Consider the following 10824-nt stretch of genomic DNA (forward strand, 5'->3'; position numbering starts at 1 on the left):
GATTTATTTTGGAAAGCTCAATAGCACATCTAAAAAAATGCTTTTCATACATCTTAATTATAATGTGGATTTTTGTTATCCTGTATTATCCACTTCATATATAAACGTGACTCACTATTAAATTAGTACAATGTAGGAACAACTCTAACACTGTCTCTTTGTGAACCGTTTTTGTTGGAGTAATTACATTAGTAATAGCCGATTACTCAACAGTCTTATGTTTCAATGAAATTAAAGTAATTACTGCAGCTAGAAACACATCTATCTATATTATACTGTAATAAGAAAACTAGTCGAGGGTGTGCAATGTTTTCAATGTCTTTAAGCCATATATCATTATAGTAAAATTACATTATTAAGCAAAAGTTTTGTAAAGTCTGGAAAATCTTACATCAAGAAAGAAAGGGGAATAAATCCTTTCAAATAACAAAGCTAATTAGACATAACATAATTCATAGCGGATGACTCAAAGGGGGGAAAAAACAAGTGTAAAGACCTATTTACAGAAGACATTCTGACAATCACTATTCTGGAGCAGAAGATGATAAGGAACACTTGTTGGATTTAATACAAATATACAACTTGAGTCACTGTAAAATTATCTGCAATGCTCTTGCAGATATAAATATTGGTATGTACAGAAGAGTGCTTGTGTTCATGTCAGGATTTTGTAGGATCTGATGTTAGTTGGAAATTTGGAGACCTTATTTATAAGCAAAAAGCTCTTCCTCAAAGCTCCATTCATATTTATATAGATACTATAATTTTAATATATTTATTATCTATGCATTATTTATTTTATGGCTGCCCATCCCACAAATGACTCTGCCAGTATAAATTGTGGTTCCTTGATAGCCAAACTCCAACTAAAGCTGAAGGCAAAATGGTTCCATAAATCAATCTGTAGGCATCTGGCTTAAATACTCGGGCTTCACTCTTTGTGTCAGCCCTCCCAAATAAACCAAATAGGAAACAAGACAAGATGAACTAATTCTATTTTATTGTAAGGATACATTAACAGAATCTTGCAAGTCTCAAGACACAAAACTTCCTGACTCCATTTTTAACTCTTTGATCCATTAGGGTGAGTCTTTCTTTCCCCGATTGTCTGCAGTTTCTCTTACTCCTATTGTTGAAAGAAATGCCCTGGGTTCAGCTCCAAGTGGGGAAAAATACACTGGAGACACGGAGGCTGCTTGGAAAGATGGTTTAATGGTGAACAGGACCACATGGCTTGAGTCCTGAACAGAAAAGGTGATCACATGCTTCACTGTTGGGTGAAGAAGAAGAGAGCCAAAGAGAGAGTGAGAAAGGGGCTTACTGGGCTTTTTATAAACTGTTCAACCCCACCTCTGTTTCCTGTTCCTGTGGAATAAATGTATTCTGATTGGCTGTCAGACTCCCATGGGGCCATGCAGGGTCAACTCTCTAAGCTGTGTTTTGAATCCCAAGTTTGATTGAATTCTCAGATGTCACGTAGTGAGTTGGGTAAAGGGCTAATATTATCATGCCTTAATCCCATCACCCTGGAGCTGAAGGCGAAAACTATTATGTAGAATAAACTGGTTTGGGAATCTTAATGGCCCATTGACAAAGGGGGATGGGCAGGAAACTGCAGGGAGCTACTTTGTCTTTAAAACATGTTTATCTCTTTTCATATCCAGGAAAATATAATATTCTGCCATTTTAATATTTCCTAGGATATTTCATTCTTCTAGGAGAGGGCTGGGTTCTAACTTTCTACACTATTGTCTAATTGTTTCCTAGACAGAATCTTGTTCCTCCTTTCTTCAAGATAATTGATACATTCCATTACACTTTACCTAATGATGAACCTCATAGACGTTGCTTTGCTTACTGCTACAAACTTTGAGACCTGGGACTTGGGAGCCAGGCCTCATCCTTCAATTGATCAGGAGATGCCTGTGGTTAATCAGCACCAGCCCAGATGAATCATGGCTTGATGAATTCTGAGGCTGACAATCCATAGGTCCAGTTGGAGCGATATTATGAATCAGTTTCTAAATCTGAATTATAGCCCATGACCATAATAATAAATGCTTCCATTAACCCTTAGAGGTCAGTATTGACCAGTTTGGAGAACTCTGATTAAATACATATCTAGTAATCTGTTATTCCTGCTTTATCCTATACCTCTCTCCTACATAGACAACCCGGTTTTTGATCATTGGCTTAGCACTCTTCCATAAATATGACAAAGGTTATCAAGACCATTGGGAAAGTTGTTTCTTACTTCAATCTGCATTCTCTATTCTGCACACAATATATTGTTTGGAAGTTGAAGAAAGATAAAATAGAAAAGACCAATCAATAATTAAGTAACTAGGTTCATTGCTTGATAAAGATTTCTATTTTTAACATTTATACATTCCTCTTTTATCAGCCAAAAATGCCCCTTTAGTTCACACAGACATTCTGGTTAAGCACAGAAAAAAATCCCCACTTTAGCAGGCTGGGAGACAAAATAGCTTTTGAATTTGAAAATAATCCCATTGTTGAGATTTCTGTAACCTAATCAATAAATCTGTCTAAAGAAGCCTCTGTGACAATCTTAGTTTTGGGTGAAATCAATTGTCCACTTCTTGACTGCTGCAAAGAATGTAAGTTTTGGCAATGAGGGGCTATGGTCAGCAGCACCTCATTCTGGCCATGACCATTGGCTGTTCCTGTGACCTGTCTTTTGGGTTTAGAAGAGAAACAGGCAACTTTTACTATTTTATACCTAATCACATGGTAAATAGTTTATGCTAAACTTTTAAAAGCAAAGTAATATAAATATTGTTAATTTTGCTAAGACTCATAGCAAATGTAATTTTTGCTTTTAACAGCATCCCAACTTTCTCTGTCTCATTTATGCACTGAAAATTATGCTATGTTTCCCAAAATATAAACAAAATGTATTAAAGATTCTGGGTCATTTAGTACTGCTGTTATGTGGGTCATATAAATATTGCATATGAATGTCAAGAGTTGAATTTTGACTAATGTTGCAATCAGTGGGTATGCATGTTGGTTTGTGCAATTTGTGAGAATTGTAGCTTGAACCCTATGTGCTATTACCATAATGAAAATTAATGGCCACTAATATTTTACAATAAGCTATCCTGCTCAACAAGGTTTCTGCATACTGCTGGTGAAACCAAAACAACCCAAAGGAAAGCACTTTTCAATTATAGGACAGAAGGTTTTTTTGAAAATGCAGATGAACAGAACATATCATTAAGTACCTTTGCTATGGAATAATGTTATTATGGATCGAAGATCACACTGTCATTTTCTAGTGAAATGTCCTTCTGATCCATGAATTACAGGATACTAGAGTATTAACTAAAATGCATTTTGCATCATTAGCTGTATAGTCTCATCCACAACTAATTCAAGAAAAGCTGAACCTAGATTTTCTTCATCAATGACACTAAATAGAGAAAAAGTTACAAAGTTTGTGTGCCTTTACAGAAGTGTGAACCTTTTCATAGAATCATGGGATTAGAAGAGACCTTGGAAGTCTTGTCCTACCTCCTCAGACCAACCAAGACAAACAACTGATCAACTTTTGCTCAAAAACCTCCCATGATTGCAGGAGGCGTTCTGCTACTTGAAAAGTACATTCAGTGACAATTTTTGCATTTTTGAAATAGAAACTTTTTCAAGGTTATTAATATATAATAATGGGAATTTGTTCCATATTCTTCTACTTGTGAGAAAGATAAGAAAAACAAAATCAACATTCTATATTTGGGCAAAATAAAGTTTTGTTTAAACATGAAACTGAAGAGGTACCTTCCCTGCAAAATTTGGATAAAAGAAAATCCTGTCAGGTTTTTTTTCTTTTTATTATGAATTTTGATTACAATAGTAAAAAAGTTTTACAATAGTAAAAACTAATACAAATTAAACTTAGAGGAAAAAAATAGGATAGGATAAAGAAAAGGAATAGAAAGAATAAAAGGTGAAAGAAAAAATAAAAAGAGGAAAAAGAAAGAAAATATATAAAGAAGTTACTTCCAACCTTTTATCACATGCATAAACAAATTTAGTAATTCTTTACCCCCTATAAAATTACCAAGAGATATCTCTGCATTCCATAACCATGCCTTATCTATAAGCAAATTCATAAAACATCAGCTTTTCTATCATGGTGTCAGCAAAAACTCCACAGACGGTCACCAGAACTTGCAAAAATGTCTTATTTGAACTTCAATTAAATAAATCAACTTTATATTCCTTATTTTTATTCTAACAGTTTTCATCTTAAATGTAAACAGATATTGTTATAGGATTTGATTTATCTTTTCTCCATCACATATTTTTTTCAAGGCTTTATCAAGTGTCTTTTAGATAAGTTTTATTCTACAAAAAGAATGTAGTGGTAAATCACTGAAAAATATAACCTATTCTGCACAGGGGTTGCAGAATATTTTTTCCTCTTTGTCTTTTACCTTGAATTGTCAGATATTTTAACTACCAGGAGACAAGCATGATGGTCAAAGCCTAAATTAATGTAATTTTAACTTTCTAAAAGAGTAACATGATATATTTGCCTTCATTCCGCAGATGAAAATTTAATATTTTGGATCAGACCTGATTCTAAAACTTCACCATCCTGGTTGAGTTTTTATCAGCTTTATCCAAAGATTATCCAAGATCTGAATTGGGACTTTCAGTTTTCAGCTGGTGATGATGACACTAGATGCAAGTTGCGCTGTGCATTGTGGTTTTGTCTTTTCCCTCCCTCCTCTTTGTCTCAGATTTTGGCTTTATGCCAAATAGAGAAGCCGCATTGAGAGATAGTAATTTAGCCTTCTCAATAATCAGCACTTCAAAATTAGTGTCATGGGTTCTGTAACAAAAGGACAAACAATGAGACTTCTGTGACTACATGGGATGGGATAAAATAGAGAGAGAAAATATAACTATGTCAAGCATTTATATTTGGTACCTCACATATTGTATTCCTCTCTTATTTTCTGCAGTAGTAAATACACTTTCAAGGAGAAGGCTATACAGGCATGCATAAGTACACCAGTGTGCCTACCGTCCCTGTCCTAATATTTCCTTGTATTCATATTCATTTCTTGTATTCATAATCATGTTTATACTTATATATGTTATCTAATTCATGCTTGATGAAAAATAAATAAAACAGACAGCTATGTTCTCATATATGTGATCACAGCTGTAGAACTATATTTTGACTGTTTATTCAATAATTTGGGCTAATTCCTAAATTATTTAGTTTAAACATTTCTAAGATACTACATTACAGTTTTATTTATGAATAAAATAGGTAACCTAAGACACCCCTAAACTTCAGTTTCAAGCTTCTAAGCTCTAAGATATCCAGAATGCTCAATGACAAAATGGTTGGATAAAAGGTAATACATACATACATACATACATACATACATCTATCTATCTATCTATCTATCTGATGAATACTGTACTTGATACTCTGGCGTAAACCTATCATTTTTGGTCATGTTCTCGATCTGGAATTTGATTGCTAGAAGCCCAGATGATCTAGAATTTGTTTGCTAGAACTTGTTTGTGTCTAGGAGCCCCACAAGAATTAAAAGTAGATGTCTTCCGGGGAGTGGCCTGTCGCCGGTCGGCAGCTTAACAGAGCTGCCCCCAGAATTCAGGACCGTTATCTACTCAATATCAAGAAGATAACTCTTTTTTCAGACAAGAAAAAAGCAGTGAGGAATCTCAGCTGGTAAGAATCTTCTTTGAAGTTCACAGTTTGTTTCTTTGTGAGCTGTGGACGGAGGGGGAGGATCAACCCATAGCTGAGTCATTCAACTCCGACCTGAACTTCGCAGCTGTTACCCACAGCACAAGACAGGATCCCCTCCCCCTCAGGACAATCTTTAGAAAAGAGACTATTAAAAATCAATACGAGCAAAGACCAACTTGTGAACTTTAAAACCTTTCTCTATCTGAAATACCAGCTTCAATGTTATAAAAACCTCTTTTGTTTAATTGTTTTCAAAATGGCGTTTACAGCTTCTGCATTTGTTATCTCCGGCTTCCTGCTACAGAACTAAAGAAATAATCTCTTATAATTTAATTAGAGCTACTCCCTTAAAGCTTTCAAGACTCTTTGTTGATTCAGAGACATTCCAAACATTCCAAACGGACTTTCTCTTTTGAAATCCTCCGTAAAACCCCTTGTAAAAAAAGAAAAAAAGAAGGAAAAAAAGGGGGGGAGGAATTTCTTTTTCTCCACATAGCACAGTGGATTAGTAATTTAGAATAAATAATTAAACCAAAATATAATGGCATCCAAATCAACCTCTGTTAAATTACCTCCGAAAACGTCTCCCATACCTGGCACAAAGTTGCAGCCCCCACCATCTATGCCCCCTAGTGGAGATGTACTAACAAAAGAATTTTTTCTGGAAATGTTCCAAAAATCCAGAGAACAGAACTTAGAAATGTTTAAAGAATTCAGAGAACAGAATCTAGAAATGATTAAAGATTTCAAAGATGAAATAAGGAATGAGATGGAAGTTCTATATGACAAATTCGATACCAGGGTCACTAAAATGAATGATAATATGATGGGAATTGTAAATGTGATAACAGAATATATTTCTGGAATGGAAGATAATTTAGAAACTCTCAATGAAGCTAAAACTAACCTGATATCCAAAACTGAAGTGGTGGAACAAAAAATTGATAATGCTGAAAAACAAATTATTATGATACAGTATAAGCAGATGGAGCTTGCATTAAGAGTGAGGGGGCTGCGTGAAGAAAAGCAGGAGAACCTAAAGCAAATGTTTTCTGAAGCTTTTGACCGTCTGGTGGGAAAACCGGGATCCAATTCTGATTGGCAGATTGACAGGATTTTTCGTGTTAATTCATGGGCGGCAAAACAAAGGCAACTTCCCCGAGACGTGGTAATATACTTTGTTACAAGAGAATCTAGAAATATGATACTACAAGAGTCCTACAATACTAAGCTTCAAATTGGTGGACAGGACCTGATTGTTTTGAAAGAAATACCGCCTCAGATGCTAAGAGCCAGAAGAGATTATGCTTTTCTGGTGGAAGAGCTCAGAAGGCGTCAGATACAGTACAGATGGGATGCCCCATTCGGTATTATAGTTACAATGGACAAACAAAGATATCGTCTCAGCTCTGTATGGAAAGCTCGTGATTTCTATCATAAGATTCTGAAGATGGGATACCCTGAACCTTCGGGATATGGTGAAAAACCACGAGACGAACAAGATAAACAGCAAACCACACAACCATTAGATAAAATGTATCATCTCCCTCTTCCGGAAGGGCAAGGAGTCAAGGAAAAAAGATCCAACCGTAAGACCACCAGACAAATGGATAAACAAGCTACTATGCAACAATCTCAACAATCATTGGCCACTGACCAAGGTGCTACTGCAACAAGCTCAGAAGCTGTGGGAGGAGCCAAACCAAAGGTGAGACAGGCCTTGCGGGAGGCTCTAAAAAAGCTTCAGGCAACCAAAAATGACAACTAAGATTTTGACATGGAATGTTAACGGACTGAACTCTCCACAGAAAAGAAAGAAAATATTTCATTATCTTAAGCAGTTTAAGAATGACATAATTTGCTTGCAAGAAACTCATATCAAATCAACCGATCAAAAATATTTGTTTAACCCCAAACTGGGCCAACATTTTGCGACCTCAGCCATGGAAAAGAAAAATGGCATAGTAGTATATTTAAGAAAAGACATTAAAGCTGAGCTAATTGAAGCAGATCCCTTTGGAAGATATATTGCATTAGATTTAATCTTAGAAGGGAAAAAGACGTTACTATTGGGAATTTATGCTCCAAATCAACAACAAGATGGATTTTATAGAAACCTCCATGTTAAATTAGTACAGTGGGATTTTGAGTCTTGTATATTAATGGGTGACTGGAATGGCGTGATCGACACCAAAAGAGATAAGAAGACAGCTCGACCGAACACCAAATTTCGAGCTAAGTTACCCAAACCCTTTTTTGACATGCTGGACGACTTTGAATTGCGAGACGCTTGGCGCAAGAGGCATGCAGAAGAATATGACTTTACCTTTTTTTCCAATAGACATCAATCTCTTTCAAGGATTGATTTTATACTAATTACAAATGATTTACTTTGTAGGGTGAAGAAGACAAAGATTATGGCGAGAGTTCTTTCAGACCATAATCCAGTCTGGATGGAATTGGGAAGGGTAGCCCAGGCAAGAAGGTCCTGGAGGTTGAATGAAAATTTATTTAGATATGAAAAGTATGTTAATGATTGTAAAAAATTGCTATCAGAATATTTTGTCTTCAATATGAACAAGGGTACATCTTTGGAATATGTATGGGATGCAAGCAAAGCGTATATGAGAGGAGTATTAATGAATATAAATAAAATACATAGATACAAACAAGGGCAAAAACGAAAAGAATTGGAAGAGGAAATTAAAGGGAAAGAGTCAGAATTAACATTGAATCCAGGAGATACAAAGATTAGGGAAACAATTGCTATATTAAAATCTCAGTTTGATATGCTGATCTCTGACCAGGTAGCTACTAGTTTATTATATGCTAAACATAATACTTTCTGCAATGCAAATAAACCCGGTAGGTGGTTGGCTTATCAGATTAGAAAAAAAAGGAAAGCTCGAAATGTATCCAAATTGTGTTACAGAGGGAAGGAAGTGTTTCAACAGGAAGAGATTCAAAAGGTATTTCGGGAATTTTTTACAGAGTTGTATAAAGGGGATAAAATTAAGGACGGAGATATAGACAAATACCTAGATAAAGAGAAAATCCCCCTAGTCAGAGAAGAACATAGGCATAAGCTGAACCAACCTATAACCTCTGGGGAAATTTTGCAGGCAATTAAACAATTAAAGTTAGGGAAAGCACCAGGTACAGATGGTTTAACAGCTGTTTATTATAAATATCTACAGTTAGAAATGGTAGAACCCCTCAGAGAACTATTCAATAAAATTCAATCGGGAGGGAAAGTGCCTCCCTCGTGGAAGACTGCGTTCATATCGTTGATACCCAAAGAAGATCAAGACCTTACCCAACCAAAAAATTACAGACCTATTTCATTACTCAATGTAGATTATAAAATTTTTACTAAAATATTAGCAAATAGGCTAATGGGGGTAACTCAGCAACTGATACATACCGATCAAACTGGTTTTATACAGGGCAGACAGATGAAGGATAACGTTAGATTAATTATCAACGCTTTAGAATACCTGGGAAAGAACAATCAAATCCCGGCCGCATTCATATTTTTGGATGCGGAGAAAGCCTTTGATCGAGTTAATTGGCAATTCCTGCTGAAGACATTGCAAAAAATGCAGATAGGAGATGGCTTTTTACGGTCAATTGGTGCAATATATCAGCAGCAAACAGCCCAGATCATTGTCAATGGAAGTCTGACAGACTCCTTTCAAATTGAAAAAGGTACAAGACAGGGCTGTCCTCTGTCCCCATTATTGTTTATTATAACTTTGGAAATACTGCTGAATAAGATACGGGGCCTGGGCGGTCTAAAAGGGATCAAAATTAGACAGCAAGAATATAGAGTTCGTGCATTTGCGGATGATCTGGTTATAATATTGGAGCAACCGCAGGAAACTAGTAGGGTATTATTGAATACGATCAATCAATATGGTCAAGTCTCGGGATTTAAAATAAATCTAGGAAAAACCAAAATAATAGCTATAAATATGACTATCAAACAGAAGGAAGAACTGGGGGCGACGCTAAGATGTGAGGTAGTTAAAAAAGTTAAATATCTTGGAGTTAATATTTTAATCTCAAATGGGAAATTATACAAGTATAATTATGAACCACTTTGGCATAGTACACAGTTGGAGTTGAAAAGGTGGGAAAAACTGCATTTGTCCTTGCTGGGTAGAATAGCGGCAGTAAAAATGAACATTTTACCAAAATTTTTATTTCTTTTTCAAATGTTACCAATACTTAAAAGAGATGCGAATCTTCTAGAATGGCAGAAGGGTATCAACAAATTTGTGTGGGCAGGAAAGAAGCCGAGGGTAAAGATGAAAATAATGCAAGATGCACGTGAAAGAGGAGGATTGAAATTACCTAACTTAAAATTATACTATGACGCAGTGGCATTATCTGCAATTAGTGATTGGATTCATCTAACTAATGACAGAATTTTGAATATCGAGGGATATGATTTGTTATATGGTTGGCATGCTTACCTGTTATTTAACAAAAAAACGGATAAGAAATTTAAAAATCACATCTTAAGAAATGCTTTATTGCGGGTTTGGAAAAAATATCAACATAAACTAAATGATAAAGTGCCCATGTGGGCAATTCCTAGACATGCAATTGAAAATATGAATGTAGAACAAAAACTCGATAGAACCACCTATAGACAACTTCTTATCTCAGAAAGAGGGGTGATGGAACTAAAATCTTTAGAGGTACTTAAAGAAGAGAAGGTAGTTCAAACGTGGTTTCAGTATGGTCAACTACAAGCTAGGTGGAAAACAGATCAAAAAATTGGCTTTGTAAAAGTTGAGGATAATTTGTTTAAACAAATAAGAGATCAAAGCTCAATGCATATAAAGAGGATATATAATGTATTAGTACAGATGGATTCTGAAACAGAACTGATTAAGGATTGTATGATAAAATGGGCTCAGAATGTCGAGGAACCAATAATGCTTGAAACATGGGAAAGAATCTGGGTAAGAAATGTGAAATTTACACAAGCACAAAACTTGAGAGAAAATTTTTATAAGATGTTTTATAGATGGCACCTAGATCCTAAAAAGCTTGCC

The sequence above is a fragment of the Thamnophis elegans genome, chromosome 1 (assembly GCF_009769535.1).
Source record: "Thamnophis elegans isolate rThaEle1 chromosome 1, rThaEle1.pri, whole genome shotgun sequence".
NCBI classification, from domain to species: Eukaryota; Metazoa; Chordata; class Lepidosauria; order Squamata; family Colubridae; genus Thamnophis; species Thamnophis elegans.